Here is an 18,913-nt window from a genome sequence, read left to right as displayed (position 1 = left end):
AAATATCATTCGGATGGGAGTGTGGAAAGATACAAGGCAAGACTGGTTGCTCAAGGTTTTTCTCGGTCCTAAGGCATCGACTACCAGGAGACTTTTGCACCAGTTGCAAAATTGAATACCATCAGAATACTGTTATCAGTAGCTGTTAACATAGACTGGAAATTGCATCAGCCGGACATAAAGAATGCTTTTCTGAATGGGAACCTTGAAGAAGAGGTATATATGGAGGTCCCTCGGATTAGAAGGAAAGGTCACTAAGAAAATTGTGTTCAAGCTCAATAAATCCTTATATGGCTTAAAACAGACTCCTAAGGCTTGGTTTGATCGACTTGCTAAGGTTATGACACATAATGGTTTCAAACAAAGCCAAGCGGATCACACACTATTCATAAAAATTACACCGAGTGCTAAGATAATCCTCCTAATTGTCTATGTAGATGATATGATTATAACTGGCAGTAATATAGAAGAAATAGAAAAGCTAAAGATGGATCTTGCAAAGGAGTTTGGAACCAAGGATTTAGGGAGTATGAGTTATTTCTTGGGTATGGAAATCGCAAGGTCCGAGGAAGGGCTGGTCATAAAACATCATAAGTATGTTTTGGATTTTCTTGCAGAAACTGGGATGCTCGACTGCAAACCAGTTGAAACTCCAATGGAGCCAGGCTTGAAGTTTTGCAAGGAAATGATTGGAAATCCAGTAAACAAGGAAACCTACAAAAGGTTAGTTGAGAAGTTGATCTACCTTTTACTGACCAGGCCTGATATTGCATACTCAGTGAGCATTGGCAACCAACATATGAGTGATCCTCGAGAAGAACATTTGGAAGTTGTTAACAGAATTCTAAGGTTCTTGAAGTTTACCCCAGGAGCTGGACTTATATTTAGAAAAATCAAGACAGAACAGTGAAGGTTTACACAGATGCAAGTTGGGGAGGTGAATTAACTGATAGAATGTCAGTTAGTGGTTATTGTACCTACGTTTGGGGTAATTTGGTGACTTGGAGAAGTAAGAAACAAGCAGTTGTCTCTCGAAGTAGTGTTGAGTCAGAGTTTATAGTAATGGCTCTCGAAATCTGTGAAGGAATGTGGATTAAAAGACTGCTCACAAAACTAGACTTAGATGACAAGAAGAATTTTGAGATTTTTAGTGACAGTCAATCAACTATGAGTATAGCAAAAAAACCCAGTGCAGCATAATAAAACGAAGCACATTGAGATAGACAGACATTTTATTTACGAGAAGGTCAACAATGAAGTTGTAAAACTGCAGTACATTCTAACGAAGAAACAACTGGCAGATATCTTCACCAAAACCCTTCCACGAGTGACTTTCGATGAGCTATCATTCAAACTGGGTATATACAACATATATACACTAGTTTGAGTGGGAGTGTAGGTTATGTAAGTGTAAGGTTGTAGGAATTATAGAAATGAGTTGTTCCATCCCTTAAGTTAAGAGATTATGTAATTATTCTTTCTGTTTTTCAATCCCTTATTTCAAGGGATTAAATCTCCTAGGATTAGTATCTTTCCTAACTTAGAGTTTCCTAGTTTAGAGACATAATTTGTATATAAAGATATAATATGTCCTACTGAAATAGATAAGAATGAAATAACAGAGACTTACATTGTTTTCTACATTTTTCTACATGTTGGAATTACATCTGCAAGGACTGAGAGAGCGGTATGCGCAACTTTATGGTGTGGATCATTCAAGTGTTGGAAAAACAACTTCATGACTTTCTCAAAATTATGTGTAACTTTTTGGACACCTTTTTGGTCTTGCTGCAGCAGACATCGGACATAATTAAAAGCTGCAACTCTAGCAAACCAATTAGAATTCGGATTGAGACTCTCTGTCAAAGCCTCCTGGAGTGATGATGGGCCATTCTTGTAGTTTGATTCACCATGTAATATCTGATTATCATCGAGAAAGCTTTTACTATTTCCAGAAACTCGACTAGATATATTCTTTCTTAAAAGCGGCCTCTGGAAGTTTGGAATAATATTACCTCAGGAGTCCCTAAAATTGGCATCTTTAGAAGAGGTCTCTGCATACTGTTTGCCAATGTGCTTATCCACAGATTTCCAGGCAAGCCTATCATCAGAGTGCTCTTCCATGAAGCCACCTCCAAGTTTCTCAGAAGCTTACTTCCCTGATTTCAACAACAAACAAGCTAAATATTCAATGGTTAGATTGAAGCAGAGGAAAAAATAATCTTCAACCTTGGAATTGCGTAGAAATGGACAAAGGAACTCCTACCTTTAACTGTTGAGTCGGTAAAAATAGCATTTGCAGTAACAGCTGAAGCAGTGACAATAGGGGGAAAATGGAGGCCACTAGCAGAAGGAAGGTCAAGTCCTACATTAGGAACCACAGAAAATTTTCATCCACGTTAAGGAACATAGTAGCGAAGGAAAAACTTTCTCGATGAGCGTGACAGATATGAAAACTCTCAATAAACTTTTTGAGGTACTTGGCATATACCTAAATCCAAGCTATCTGACTGCTGCTTTTGAAAACTGTGTTTCTCAAATATATTTAAACCAGCAAGCGTGTTTCCTATAGCAGGCACCCTCTGTTTGTTTGCATGTTGCATGTTTTCAGATCTTCTTTCAGAACCATTTCGATGTGACTTTACTTCAAGGACAAATGGACCAGCAGATAAAGGAAAACCTACTGGCACAACCCTATTTCGATCCACTATGGTAACGGTTATAGTTACAGTTCCAGGTAAATTTGTCGAAGAAGGTGCTTGGAAGGCCTTATGGGATTTACGGACATCCCTTACTCGAACTGAGGGAGAAGGATGGCGTCTTTGTGTGGTCCCATCTTCATCGTTTATCATCTATTTGATAAAATTACCAATCAATTAAAATTGGAAATCCAAAAAGATGAAAAAAAAGAAAGAAGTTTATACCCTTTGGATAACTAAATCAAAGGACATAAATAGTTGTTGAGAACGTTCCGGCCAAGTTTTCTTGAACAATTTGTAGCAACGTCTAGCATTTGATCGCACCTTTTTCATTTCCAAAGATTATCGAAGATAAACCACATCATTGAGCATAATTTATATATAAATATATATAATGCATAACCAACAAATATATACTTCTAAGAGTGACTTTTAAATTTTTTTCACCTAGTCCTAGAAGTGAATAACTCTTTATAACATATAAAAAACCATAATCTTAAACAATTTGTAGCAACGTCTAGCATTTGATCGCACCTTTTTCATTTCCAAAGATTATCGAAGATAAACCACATCATTGAGCATAATTTATATATAAATATATATAATGTAGCACCAACAAATATATGCTTCTAAGAGTGACTTTTAAATTTTTTTCACCTAGACCTAGCAGTGAATAACTCTTTATAACATATAAAAAACCATAATCTTAGCCTAATCCTAGAAGTAAATTTCAATTACATTACAACCTTTCTTTACTTTTACCTTTTGATGATTTTTTTTCTAATTATTTTCATGTATTTGGAGGGATCTTGGAAGATCATATCCCCATACTCACGTTTGAATCTGAAAATTAGTGTATCTAACAACCCAAAATTGAAACTGAAAATCTAAGAGATGTCACAAAATGATTATTGAAACTGAAATTGGAGTATGAAATAACCAAAAATAGAGGTTGCTGTACAAGAATGGGATATAGAGCCTCAACAAGAATTTTTTTTTGAAGGAATACCTCACTCATTGCATGAGCTATACATCATTTTATTAGATCCTCAAAAAGATCAACTGATCTCTGTATTTCTGGTACATCGACCCATTACTCCAGCATCAGAAGAGAGTACTCACATTATCTGTAATTGTGAATAAGGGTTGTGAGAGGATCCGTACTTATGATACATATGTGATTAACTTGGGACGAATTGAAATCAAATTCGGTTATATGGACATTCATTCCTGGGGCAGTTATTTGGACCATTTGGAAAATCAGAAATTTTATTGTTTTTGAAGAGGGGAAGCTTGATCAGACAGAACTATTCTTCTTAGCAAAAGTTAGGCTTGCTACTTGGTTCCTAGCTAAGCACAAGGATATTTCTATTCCTAAGGATGCCTTAATTTTTGTCCCTTCAATAGGGGATTCTTATTCATCCTACAATTTTCTGAAGTCTTCTATTATCCCTTGGTTACCTCCTCTATGGGCTTCATAAAACTGAATGTGGATGCTACCACTAGTGGTGATTGGAAGAGATGTGGTCTTGGAGGTATTTTAAGGGATCATTCAGGTGCTATACTAGGATCTTTTCAGGACTCTGCGGGTTCGGGACCTCCAACATTGATGGAACTTAAAGCTATTCAAAGGGGTTTTTCTTACTTTGCATCTATCCAAGGGATGGTTAAAGATCGGCTGATTGTTGAGAGTGATAGCAGGGTAGTAGTAGACTGGATTAACAATGTTGATTCTTATCCAGTTGTGTATGCTTCTATTGTTAGAGATATAGTTGTTAAACTTAGAATTTTTTGGGGTTGTTAGATGGGTTGCAAGGACAGCAAATATGGATGCTGATACTTTAGCTAAGGCTGGTATAGGCTGAATTTTATGTTATAAGCGTGGGTCGATTGGGTTTCTGGGTATTGTTCGGAAGGGGGTTGTTGCTCTTTGTAAGGGACATTTGTCTTATCTTTTGTTGGGGTGTAATTCTTATTTTCTTTAATGAAGTTTCTAAGGCACTCTTTTCCTCCTTCTGCTGATTAAGGAGCTTCCATAAAAACTCCATTAATCAAGAAGGAGGTTTTTAATGAGGCCTTCAAATCTTATCAAAAAAAAAAGATACATATGTGATTAAGGACTGAATAAAATACCTAGCACGCAGTACTGCATTACGGTCATGTTTTGCATGATTAACTATTTGAGGAAGTACACGGGAAACTTTGCAGTTACGAAGCATCTGTACAGTATAGGTATTCATCAATACATGCACCAAGGTAAACATGGGAAAGAAGTTGACTTTCATATTCTATGCACATACTGTTCTGATGCAGGTATCCGCGGATTCAGCTATTATGAGAACTGTTATCACAACCAGCTTCAAGAGGACCTAAGAACGGTATCAAGTAATAATTTTGAAACTCGAAAATCAAAAGTAACCGAAAGGTTAAAAGAAAAGAAAATGTAAACATCATATTGAGGATGTTAGGGCAGGCTAAAGCTGCTACATTTACTATTTATTTCATCTGACAAAGAAACATTCTTACCGGAATGAACATTTCCGAACAAGCTTCAAAATCCCCCAACAGCTCTTTCAACAAGAAACATAAGAGATGACAGGCCTGAGGGTAACAAGGAGTTGAGAACAACAGTTGTTTTGAAGATTAAACAAAGTTCGTAATTAGCTCCAACATGCATAATTCTGTTTTTGTATTTTAGTTATCTAAAATCCCCATGTGCATATAAATATTCAATTTTACTTTACTATGTCTATTCCTATTTATTAATATTATTTGATTTTCTAAAAGAATTTTCAATACTTCATGCATGGAACAAGTTATGGATCTGTTAGCATGAAACACTAACTTATTTGGTAGTTTTAAAGACAACATCATTTATTATTTAAAACTTGGTCTTATATCTTGACCTCTTATGATTTTATGGATTGTTTGTACTAGTATCCATTCTATAATCAACGTTAACTGATGGCCTTTCATGTTCTGTAGGCTGTTACTCAGAATTCGGTGTAAGAGTCAGATACATGAATCTCTTTGAAATCTGATATGGGTATGCTCAATTTTCTCTAAGCTTTCCATGTATTTGGAGAGTCATATCCCCATACCCACGTCAGGATATGGGGCTGATCAGACATAGGTACTTCAATGTCAAGAGTAATATACTTCTAGGCTAAATGGGTAAAGTTTATTCTACATGGGGCAAGCAGCAGGGAAATATGAAATTAGAAGCTGAAATTTGCAAAAGCAAATAAGCACTGCATCCTCCAAGATATCTATGCAACGAATCAAAAAATATTGGTAAAATACAATTATAGAAGACATATCATGGACATGGAAATTCCTAATGCTTGATGCAAAATATCATCAAATGGAGAGGGTTTTTCAGACAAAGGCAGGATTATGATTTTCAGCGGCAACCAGCATAGTAACCCTATCGATTACAGCCGGATTACTGAGTCATCAATCCTTGTAGGCAAGTTCAACAAACCTGCTTTACGATGCTAGACCTTCGGTCCGATAACTGTGTGCAAAGAGGTACAACAAGTTGCTTCAAGAGTGCATGAAAGCATGGATAACCAAAAGCACCTAATAAAAGAACACTACAGAATTAAATACTTAACATTCATTTGAGCCCCACGCCATCATGATGGTAAAAGGCTTTTAGCATATAAATGCATTTGCAGTTCGTATAAATTTCAACACATAAGAAAAACCAACATCCTTGTTCCTGGTTCAAAGAAACATGCACACTGTTGAACACAAGACTCAAGAATACTAATTTCAAAGTTATCGTGCACTCAAAAGCACTCAAAACTTAACTCTTAGGCGTTAAGCCTGGTTAAACATGAACTGAAAACGATCAGTCTTTCATGTACTTCCAGAGGACATTTTCCACATAAAGCAAAATGGAATAATAATACCCATATAGCCAAACCCGACATACTGGAGAAAGGGTTAATTAGCTCTTATTCAGTGTTAAATTTTTGGCATGTCTTTGTTTTCTGTCTGAGCATTTTTAGCTTAATCTTCAACAGAAAACAATAACTTTTTTTTATTAAATAAACTATATTGATTTGAACTAGCAAACAAGCTTAAGTTCATAAAAAACCTGAAGATGTTGGCCCAAAAACAAGCAAGGGGTCAAATAGTGAAAGTGTAAGACTCAAGCACTCGGACAACAATGTAGTAAATAAATGCGCTCAAAAGTTACAAATTCAAGCTTGAACATAGAATGATCAAGCTCAAACAACCTGAGCTTCAGTAAACTAGAGAGAAGATGAACAGAGTGATAAATAACACAAACCTCCAACAACAAGAGCTTCAACTCGCCGCATGGCAGCCATTCGAACAGACCAATCATTTTCCGCTGAAAGCATACATGCAATCTTCTCCATCTCTCTTATTAGCTCCTTTTCAGAGTTTAAAGTAACCGGAACTACTAGCTTATCTGTAAAGTCAATCTCTCCTATAACACATTAAATAAGCATATTAGTGAGTCATGCCAATGTAACCTAATTAATTTGACAGCAATACAGCACAGAAAGTGCTCGAACCTAAGGTAAACAAGAATTATAACAAAAGGAATCACATAATAACCTACATAAGTGGCAACAACATTAATACTTCATGAATCAATTTTGAAGTGGAAACATTAAATTAAATCAAACGGAAAAAAAAGAAAAAGAAAAAATCCAAAACTATGTTACTCGAACTCAGGTGTAAGTAAGTGTATACAAGTATGTTTCGGACAAGGGATGTTCAATTTTTTTTTAAGTTTTTCCATTTATTTAGAGGATCCTCATAAGGTCATATTTCCGTTCCCTTGTCTGAATATGTGTCATACACGGGAAATTCAAGCAATATACATCCTCAAAACTTTATTTCTAGTGGCATAATCAAAAAATTTAGGGATATTGTAGCCAACTTCCCAATGATATCATGTGAAACATTATACATCCTAGAAAAAAAAAACACTAGGAGAAAATTTAAACACAGTGAATCATATTTTGGCATTGTATATGAACTGTGCTATATGCATGCTGACCTCCAGAAACAGATATCTCTATAAAGGAGTCCTTTTTCTTACTATTGATCTCTGCTCGGTTTGCCTTGGCGGAATCAACTGGTTCAGAAGAAGATGACATAAGTCCATTGAAACTGAAAACCTTAGGCTCTATCTGCTGCAATCTGATATTAATATCTCCAAACTGCAGTTAAGGATTTGCACTTTATGAGAACAATAATCACAGGAAACCACCAAATAGTTATCAGTTCATTTTTCCAACAAGTTCATATTGGTTTGAACCTATGATGTAACTCTGACATGTACCTTAATATACAATCTGATATTAATATCTCCAAACTGCAGTTAAGGATTTGCACTTTATGAGAACAATAATCACAGGAAACCACCAAATAGTTATCAGTTCATTTTTCCAACAAGTTCATATTGGTTTGAACCTATGATGTAACTCTGACATGTACCTTAATATATATATATATATATAATCGTATTAAGGATCCAAAAGCCATTATTTAACTTCAGAAAAAACACCCAACTGGAGATGAAAGCCAAACTTAAAATTATTACCATCACCATAATAGTGCTTAGAAGAAACCAAGAAATAGCCAAAATAAATAATACATAACATTACCACTGATGAAGGAAGATCATTTTGTTGGAGTTCAGCAAGAAATTTGTTTCCAAACTGCATGTACGTTTCCTGAAAATAAACAATTAATTAAATAAAGTAACCTGCATCATGCATTTCTTCATCTGATCCTAGGGATTATGAAGCTGAGTATATAGTCTATAATTCAAGGGAAAAAAATAGACCACAAAAAGTATAAGGAGTTGCATGAAACATGCGATTAGGAACTTTAGTGGCACAATGTAGATATGCCTCTTTCATCTTACTCACTCCCAGAAACAATTAGCATTCCAACAAGCAATTCTCATATTTCTTATTTAGAGAAAAAAAATTAAAACCAAAACAAAATAAAAGAGGCGTGACCAAGTTCATATTAACTTAATGACTTGTTGTAGGACAAAAACAATGGAGGCCTAGAGGTGATGGGGGACACCAAATCACACCTGTAGTTGGAAAGGTAAATAGGTTTTGTAAAGAATCATAACACACACAAACACAGACACAAACATAGATTTACATAAATATGCATTTACGAATCTATAGGCACATTCACGCACATACATAACAAGAAGGGGTGTTTCAATGCACAACTGCAGTTTCAGAGAAAGAAGAAGCATTTGGGATACATAAACTATTAGGCCAACTAATGAGAACTGCCTAAACTCATAAGGCAATTACCTCGATGCAGAGTGTAGCTCCTTCTCTAATGCTCTGATTTGAGTCATTCAACATCTGTAAGATCTGGTTGGGGAGAATCACAATGAGCATAAAAATAAGATATTTCCAAAAATCACTATATCTGAAAGTTAATTATTCCTGAACAGTCAAGTCCCTATGGACATATAGGAGGAAGAATAGCCTTCATGAACTCCATTGATCTAAGAGCAGTGATAGCAGAAGTGACGATCCTCATAAACTCTTCATGAACTCTAGATCTGTTATGCACCCGGGCAATAGGCCAAACTCTGTCTACAAATTAGGTCCACCTATTGTACAGAAAAATATAGAGTTTGGAATCAGACACTCAAAGAAATGGCATGATATTTTATCAAAAACAAGGTTTAGAACTCGTATGAATCGAAAAAGCTGCTTAAGCGAAATTCAGCTCTTATCAAAATCTGTATATTAACATTCTGGAAAAAAAATCAATACATAAAATAGAAATCAATGGATGAGATCAAATTGAAGCCTATTATCCATTATTATGCCAAAAGCAGAACAAATCAACCTACAGCAAGATTTTTTTTCCGTTAAAAAAAGAAGCCTTATCCACCAGCAAGTGTTAGATGCAGTGGGAAGACACTTTGCACTCCCGATCCCGATGAGAGTATCAAGTTCGAAGGGAAAATAAAAATAAAAGAATTATAAAGCCAAATGAAAATTAAGGGAAAAAAGGATATAATTAAATTGATAAAATTGAAGACTTTTACTTGAATTCGAAAACATTAATTGATAAAGACTAGTATAAGTGTGAAACCGAGCTTGACCAAATCAGGTATTAATCAACCAGAGAAAAACAAACAAACAAACAAAAAACGAAAAATCCATAATTCAAAAGCAAAAAGAATAGTAAAACCCTAACACCCTAAAAGATAACTGCCCTTATAGGAAACATTTGAAGTATTAATTGATTAAAAGAAATGATCTTAGGATAGAAATCAAAATAAGTATTAACTGAATCACTTGAAAAGATTATTTGATAAAGACTGGTACAAAAGTGAAACTGAACTTGACCAAATCAAGTATTCATCAAGCAACGAAGGAAAAATGATAGTAAAACCTTAGGCTAAAACTGAACTGCTCTTGGAGAAACAATTAGAAACCCCAGAAAACTCCAAGGTATTAAATAGCTAATTGCATTTCAAATCACTTCTTATTCCATAAAAGAAAAGAAACCAACAAACCTCCATGAAAGTTAACAACAACCCTCTAGCCGCATCACATAAAGGTTGCTTATCATCCCCTAAACACTCCACAATTGCTGGCAAAACCCCATCAAAATGCAGCTTCAAATGGTCAGGTGAGAGCACGGCGGCAGATGCTAGACACTGGAGAGCTCCCAAAGAGGCGTTTAAGTTAGATGGGTCATTGAGAAGGTCAAGACAAGTTGAAACGACAGATTCAACGTCGGAAGAAGACAAGGGTCTAGTGGAAGAGTGGAGAAGAGAGAGAAGAAGCTCAGCCCCTGTTTCGCGGTCCTTTGGGTCCTGGGAACGTGCTAGCTCAAGGAGTTTATCCATTGGGTTGAAGCTAAAAATGGAAGGTCTGTGATGAGAAGAAGTGGGAGTTAATACAAGGCTTAACCAAAAGATTAATGGACTCAGTCTCAGTGAGAGGATGGAGCTTAGTGAGATGTAAACCAGATGCCTTCTTTATGAAGATGCAAGCTTGTTTCAGCCTTTACAACGTGAGAATGAAGAAAAGAACAATAACATTGTCTGCCGTCGGTGTACTTTTAAATTTCAAAATAAGTATACTAAAATCATTACATTATCATTAAAAATATTAAAAAGTAAGGTCATTTCTACTTATAAACTTCGAAAACAAAAACTTAAATTTTGGTTACATTATCATTACAGTATTAAATTTTTATACATTAGTAAAAGAGATTAATTTTTATTTTAATTCTTAAACTTTAGATAAAATATTAATTATAATTTTTTTAAACTTAAAGTAATTTAGAGACAAGTTTAATTTACTCTTTTTTTTTATATGTTTTCTTCTCAAATCCTAGTTCCCTACTTGAGTTGCACATCCCTATTGTTGTTCATTTTCTCCGTCATCGTTCACCTAACGGCTATGGAGCAAGATTTATGATAACATGTTTAATATAGTTCCCATGGATATTAAGAATCTGTCTCACTTACAAGACACAGAAAAACTTTTTCGTTAAAATGAAAGAAGCTCCGACAAACGAGCCTCAATCGCTTATGCTTGAGCAAAGATACAACCTACCATGGGAGATTGTCACCAAACGAACGACTCCATATCAATCTAGTCATTCCATCTGCAATCACATTGCCCTCGTAGAGAACATACCGAAAGTGTAAACTACAATCATGATTAATAAATTCAAATATATGTGGTACCATCGACAAAGCATCACCCAAACTTAAACCTCGATTAAAAATCGACAGACATCCCTTTCTATCCGTTTCTACCACTATTATTCGTAAATCTAAAATCATTAGTTAGATGACTTAATTAACTAAATTATTCATAAAAAGATTTGAGATATAATTGATTTTGCGAAAATAGGTAGGAAATTTTCAAAATCCAGTCATGATCGAAGTTAAGAGAAAAACAAAAATGGGGATAAATTAAGGGTTAGGTATTTATAGACAGAAATTGGAAAAATGGAAATTAGGAAAGTGGAGTTAATATTACCAACGAAAAAATGACGACATTGGGAATTTGGTGAAGATAGGAATCTAGTTTAGAATAAAGCAAATGACCCAAAGGTGAAGATCCATTCAGAGAAGCCCATAAGCATAATTATACCAAGCAATAGTTGATGATTAGGTCGTTTCACTAGAAGACAATTTAGGACATCTGTGTAAAAATAATAGGCTTTGTTCCATTATCAAATTATATAGGCTAAGAATTGTAATGCACAAATCATGGAAAGTTTATTAATGAAATCTTATCTCTTCTTCTTCTTCTTCAATATTTCCTCTACTTCATTAATCTTTTCTATTATACTTCTTCGATCTCAACTTCTCTATTTCTCAAGGGTCATAACAAATTGGTATAAAGAGCCATTATTCTTGGCATTCTAAAGCTTGGGTATGTCAAAGAAGAATCAAACGATGGGTGATTCCACTGATTTGTCTGCAATACAAAAACAAATTGAGTACTTGACAAAGTTGGTCAAGCAAACAGCCGATGAGTCCTCCCCTCCTAAATAGTGGTAGACGCAGGACAGTCGGTTGAGTATGTTGGAATCCAAAATGGCGTTGCAGCATAGAGATGTGGAGCACATTTTACAGATTCTGACTAATAAAAAGTGTGAGCAAAAACATGATGATTCACAGGTGTTCGATAAATTGCCAACACCAAAGGTAAATAATAATGGAGACTAAACAAATCAAAGTTACGAGGGACTTGATTTTCAAAGAAGTGGGAAGAAAAGAAGTATCTGGAAAGTTGGTGTATTTATCTTATTCTTCTTCTTCCTTTAGTCGTGAGTTTCCATTTCAATGGTGAGTTCTTTACAAGTTAATTATTTCTTGAATTTTAAGTTTCGTTTTTGGTCTTTGGGTGATACATAAGCTTAAGAAAAGTTTAATGGTGTTTAAAACTAAAATATAGATAAGTTATGGGGAAATTTGTAAAGAGGGTTTATGAGTGAATGGATGAGAAATGTTTAGGAATTGGATTTGAAAGTTATATTTGACTTGTCAAGGGTTTAATTAAGAAGTTAAAGGTATTAGAAAGGATTAAGAACATGTTTGAAAATATGGTGTGATTTTTAGATCCAAGTATTGAAGTGGGATTTTGGATGTTAAGGAATATTTAAGTAATATAAGTTAGTTTTAATAAGAATATTTTTGTTAAATGATTTGAAAGGAGTTAAAAGAGTGGAAGTTAAGTAAGTTTTGGCAAATTTTCAGGTTAAAAGAAATAAGTTTTGGGCAAGGGGTATCGGTATTGGATGAACATTATCGATATTTCCAGGAAAAAATAGGGGAGATATGGGTTTGGGTATCGATATTGATCTTCTAGTATCGATACCATAATATGAAGTTTTGCAAATCAGTAGTGTTGTATCGATACCAAAGGAAGGGTATCGATACCAAGGATATTGATATTAATGTATAAGTATCAGTACCATTTTGAGAGATGAAATTTCAAAATCAAGAATGGGTATCGATACTGAAGTATAGTATCGATACTACTGAAGTATAGTGTAGAAGTATCGGTACTGGACCTTGGGTACAGATACTATTTAAAGTGAAATGATGAATTAAGTGCTTCATTTAGCTTAAGTTATTGGGGATTGATTTATAGTATTATGAATTCTGATTTTTATTTAGACCGTATATTTATGTAGATATTGAGCGAATGCAAGATCCGGACGATTCAAAGTTGTAAGATCTATCTAGAGTGCTAAGTGTTTTTCTTTGACCAAGTGAGGCTAAGGTGAGTGCTTACTACTATAATATATGGAGATATAGGAAATAAGACTTGCGATGAGTCTATTTACAATGTTAAATTGCATTATTTTTTATCGCTTGTAAATGTATATGCTAAGGCAAGAAATTCTGTGCAAGTATACACAATCGAATCAAGTAATATAGGGTAAGTGAGTTATCGTCTCCTCAGGGATTGGTCGATTCTTCTTAAGTTTTACCACAACCATAACTAGATGTCACAAGCTAATTCCTGGAATCTTGTCGAACTAGAAAACTATTAGTAATAAAGCTAAACTAGGAAATATTATAAAGATTGGTTGTAGAAAAGTTTGATCGAGACAAATTAAATATGCAAAACTATCGAATTAAAATAAAGCAAAGGTAAACGTTCATTCAAATATGTTCGAAATAACCTCAAATATTCAGACTTATCACAGAGCACTTATTCTAATCTTTTGTTATGACAAACAATTATTCTAAGTCTAGAATGAATTATTATGATATGCCTAAACTGCCCGATAGGATTACTGAGTATTCTTAGACGGTTGTTATGACAATACTACTCAGCGTTAAATACAACCCTTGGTTTGTCAGACTGCTGTTGTAGTAATACCTCTCAGTGTAAACTATAATCGTTGTCTATCGTACTCTAGCGTCTATCCATTTTAGTCGATTGAAACCCTCTCTTTATCTCTAAGGTAGACAAGTTAGAACATCACTATCCCGGATCTATTCCATTATTCACGTAGATCTATCTTAATTCTCTCGAATCTAAGAATCAATATCTAGACAAACAGTAATCTCTCGACGCTCTTACATTATCAAGATGTGTTTCACCAAGACCCCAGGCAATATCTCGAAGCTCTAACAGTGTCAAGGAAAAATATTTAAACAATGAATAAAACAATCATGAGAAAAATCATAACTTGTCATTCATAAAGCAGAAAATAACTGTTTAAGCAAAACAAAGATTAACACCAAGTAAGTCAGTTCATGGTGTTATCAAAAAGTCAACCAAAGTATCATCGTTTTGATACAACCCCAAACAAGTAAAGAAATTAAGAACAAAGGAAGAACGACTCCCAAAACTAGGGGATCTGTCGTGACAATTCTGATCAACACCGCGCCTGCCCTGGCGGCCAACCTCTCTCGAAGCCTGACCGCTAGTCTGTTACAGCCTGGCTATGGAGGACACCAAGGGCGGTCGGTTAGTAAACGGTAAGAAAGCACTGCAGTTGCTTGCTCACGCTTCAGTTAAAGCTCTTCTAACTTCTTTGCCTCTCTCGTTAGCGGCTGTGGTTGGGTATTTATAAATGGAAATCTCCTAGGGTTTCGCATAAGTGAAGATTCCTTAGATACATGTTATTGTCTTGTCCATGCTAAAAAAGGAAAGATGGTTGGCTGTTGTCAGAATCTTGATGGCTTGCTTACACGTGAGGGAAGTCATACAGCTGGCATGTGACATAGGCGATTCGTCATATCCACTTCAGACTTTCAAGATAAACCTTGCCTTGGCAAGATAAATCTGCTCCTCACTTTCTTTAACTTCTCTATTCCACTGGCCCTTGCGAATTACTTTGTCGCGACTGAAATGTTATTCCTTAGTAAATTTTGTCGAAGCAAAACTTATCTACCACAAACAAGTATAACCTAAATGCAACTAATATGTTGTACATTCTTTGTTTAGACGAGCAATAAATTAAGTAAAAAGACTAGAAATAGAGTCTTTTTATGGAGTTATCACACTCCCAAACTTAAGCTATTACTTGTCCTCAAGCAATGGACAGTGGCTAGAAAAAATTAAGATTGTCATAGCAAAACAGTATTAAGAAAATCACGTGGTTTGAAATTTCAGCCCTGAGCATAATTTTGGCCTCAACATGTTTGACTGTCATATCAGTCACGTACCTTCCCTAGTAAGGATCCCTTATTATTGTGTGTACGTGATTGTAATCAGTCTATACATTAAAGTAAATAGAAAACTTAAATTAAGTACTTCTGTTTTGTCAAGGCGTCAAATTATTTGTCAGGCTCGGTTTTCACTCCTAGTTATTTATCAACTTTTTTTTTGGAGTCAGCTTATCACACCTACCCTCCCACACTCTAAGTGAAAAGAAGCATACCTTCCACCCCCAAGCTAGTCGGGTAGAGTCATCATGTGACTACTTTCATTCACTCATATGCCTCGACAACTCTTAGTTTTTATGTAGTTTTCTAATTATGCCATTACATAGAGGTGTGTCCCTTTTATTTTTCAAGTTTTAAATACTAGGGAGTTCGACCTTAAACTTAAAATTTTTCGATGTCTCGTCAAGCAAAAAGTTCTTTCCTAAAAAATTTAATGATTACCTTAAGCAGAGACAACCTACAATCATGTTTATAAATTTTCAAAGAATCAGGCCAAGGGTTGGTTCTCTTCTTTCGACAGTCTTAAAGATAATCTGGCCTAGGCAATCAAATTATGCATTCATCATTGGGCATCCCTAATTAATTCCAAATAATAAGCTTAATATGCTTATATCATGCCAACCAAAATTTTTAACCAAACATCATCAATTGTTTTTTAACAAAGTGTGTTGCAATACCTCCCCCAAACTTGAGGGATGCATTATCCTCAATGCATGAAAAACTAAACTACATATATATATATATATATATATATGCAAATGCTAAAAGGAAAAAATTAAAATGCGATCTTACGGTGGTGGTGTGGCTTGACTGGACGCATGCGTTCTGCGTTATTTTGGAGGAAAGGGACTCTCTGATCTCGAATCTACTGCTACAATCATCGAGGGGATGGCTAAAGGACACGACCCAACGTTCGCTTGATGCATCGCTTGGTGCTCAGGGATCATGCTGGTGTTCGTTGGTCTTCTACTAGAGTGGGTTGTACAGGACTTAGAGTCTGCCTTTGAGCTGTTTCAGGGACTGGTATTGCTTGACAGATAAGGGACTACACTCGTGCTTGCTCGGGTTGAGTCGGGGTTGGAGTGAAATCTTCATCAGCAAAGAAATTGGATGGAATCTCATGAGTTCTTTCGGAAGTAGAGAAGGAGGATAAGTTGAGGAATTCATCTGTGTCGCCTTGACCTTCCTCTGGTATGGGCGAGAAATGAGTGGCCAGTGGGGGAACGTCTGTGGGTACCTCTGGAGGAAAATTCTATGTCGAGGCATTGAATGTACTACCGCAAGCAGTGTGTTTCAGGATGACATCAGGGAAGGGCGGCATGTCTTCGTTTGTGATTGGGAGCAATTATTTGAAAAAAGGCGTTGAGTTGTGCATCATGTGCTTTGACGTACCCAAAGAAGATCTCCATTTGATTCTCTAAACGCTTGATCTTCTCACGATTTTCTCATGTGTACATGACCATTGCTGCCATTCTGGCTGAGGCAACAAATTTTGCTCCTCTCTCCAGACCTTCGTGTGAGGCATTGTCATCAAAACTCATCAACTCTGGCACTTTCTTCTTAGTGATTCCCTCATTGGATTTGATGAAATGCTCAAATGGTTCTTTGGGAACCTTCTTTTTCCTACATAGAGCTATTAACAAGTTAGGAAATAAGAGATTACCTCGGTTTCTTTTGGCGCATTCATGTATTTGCTCGAAAATAAGTTCTCCAACATTGATCGCTCACCAATAGATTATCGAATGTAATAGCATCAGTCTTTTCACTAGAACGATCATGTTGTGGGAGGTTGGCATTAGCTTGCCCTTAAGAAAGTGATTCCACAACTTCACTACTGGTTTAAGGGCTCAATAATAGACTCGTTTCCTTTTTTGATTGTTTCCCTCGAATTTAGCCCACCCGAAACAAAGGTCTTCGAGTACTCCACTGTAAGTTTCTTGGTTTGCCTCAGCTACAAACCTCTTATGCTAATCCTCCACTTTCCCCAATTTAAAATATCTGTTGAGTGCTGAAGGGGAAAATCGAATGAGTTTCCCTCTGATATAAACAGTGTGTTGGGATGGGTCTTCTAGATGGGCATAAAATTCTCTTACCATTTCCAGTGCTACAGCTTTAGGGTGACGAGCAAACTTCTCTCAATTGTGTTTTCAAACCACATCCATCACTTCTGGTCCGAATGGTTCTTTTTTTCTGATGGGAAAACGAAACCATCCTCTAAATATACTTACCATTTTTAGAGGTTCTTGAATCGTGCCTCGACTTTGGCTATCTGGAAACTCTCAAAGCTTGGTGTTGAGGCTGGGTTTTTCTTCGATCTGACCATGATACTTGTTGGTACATTGTGTTTCGCAGGGTGATGGGGGATTTTTTTATAAAAAAAAGATTTTTGAAGGAGAGAAAATGATGCAAGATGATGAAGATGGAGTTGGAGTTGAAGTTGGTTTTTCTAGAAAGTAAATGGGTGGTTTCTTCGGGGCAATTTGGTCAAAACGAGAGGGGAAAAGATATAACATTGAATGCTCAATATTTGATTGGATGTAAAGTGGGGAAAAGATAGTTTCCCTCTTTACAATTGCCGCCAAAACCTCATTTGCTCTAGGGTTTCTCTTCCTTTCATGCGCAAGTTCTCACCCCATGATTCCACGTGTACCTTGCATGCCTACAATAAATAAAGAAAACAGAAATAAAGTAAAACAGATAACTAGTGCATAAAATAACTTAATTTATTTATGTACAAAATTTAAATTTTTGTTGCATAGGCAACGAATTGTGTTCAGGTAAGTAAGGAAAACTCTTGGGCATCATGTGTTGTTGATGCCGGTTTGTCGCGCATGATTGGTGCTCCTTTGTATTCCTTTAGCCTCTGCCCGTTCACTTTGAAAATGGATCCATCATCTCAGTTCTTGATTTCTATTGCTCTATTGTCATGGACTTGATGTACGATGAACGGTCTTAACCATCGTGTTTTTATCTTGCCTGGGAATAATTTGAGTTGTGAATTATAGAGCAGTACTTGTTGTCCAGAATAAAGTTACCTAGGCAATATTTTTCTGTCATGCCATCGTTTCGTTTTTTTCTTTGTATAGGCTGGCATTTTCGTAAGCGTGGGCTTTGAATTCATCCATTTCATTTAGTTCCAAGAGTCTTCTTTCTCCAGCAAGCTGAGCATCCATGTTTAATTTCTTGATGACCCAATAAGCTTTATGTTCAAGTTCCACAGGAAAATGGCATTTCTTACAATAGACGAGTTTGAATGGGGACATTGCTAGCGGTGTCTTAAACGCTGTGCGATAAGCCCATAATACTTCATCTAACGTTGGCGACCAGTTCTTTCGGCTTGGATTGACCACTTTCTCAAGGATCTGTTTGATTTCTCGATTAGAGACTTCGGCTTGTCCGTTAATCTGGGGGTGATATGTCATAGTTATCCGATGTCGCACTCTATATCGTTTCAGCACCTTGGCAATTAATTTATTGTCAAAGTGTGTGCCTTCATCACTGATGATTGCTCGTGGCGTTCCAA

General features: G+C 35.9%; 1 pseudogene; it reads right to left on the bottom strand.

Moving 5' to 3' along the window:
• Positions 1–1,638: 1,638 nt before the first annotated feature.
• LOC120201024 lies at positions 1,639–10,795 on the bottom strand (annotated as a pseudogene).
• Between the last annotated feature and the right edge of the window lie 8,118 nt (positions 10,796–18,913).

Source organism: Hibiscus syriacus, unplaced genomic scaffold (genome assembly GCF_006381635.1).
Source record: "Hibiscus syriacus cultivar Baekdansim isolate YM2019G1 unplaced genomic scaffold, ASM638163v2 tig00006753_pilon, whole genome shotgun sequence".
Lineage (NCBI taxonomy): Eukaryota > Viridiplantae > Streptophyta > Magnoliopsida > Malvales > Malvaceae > Hibiscus > Hibiscus syriacus.
The sequence above is the reverse complement of the archived record's forward strand: the minus strand, read 5'-3'. Positions and strand labels throughout refer to the sequence as shown.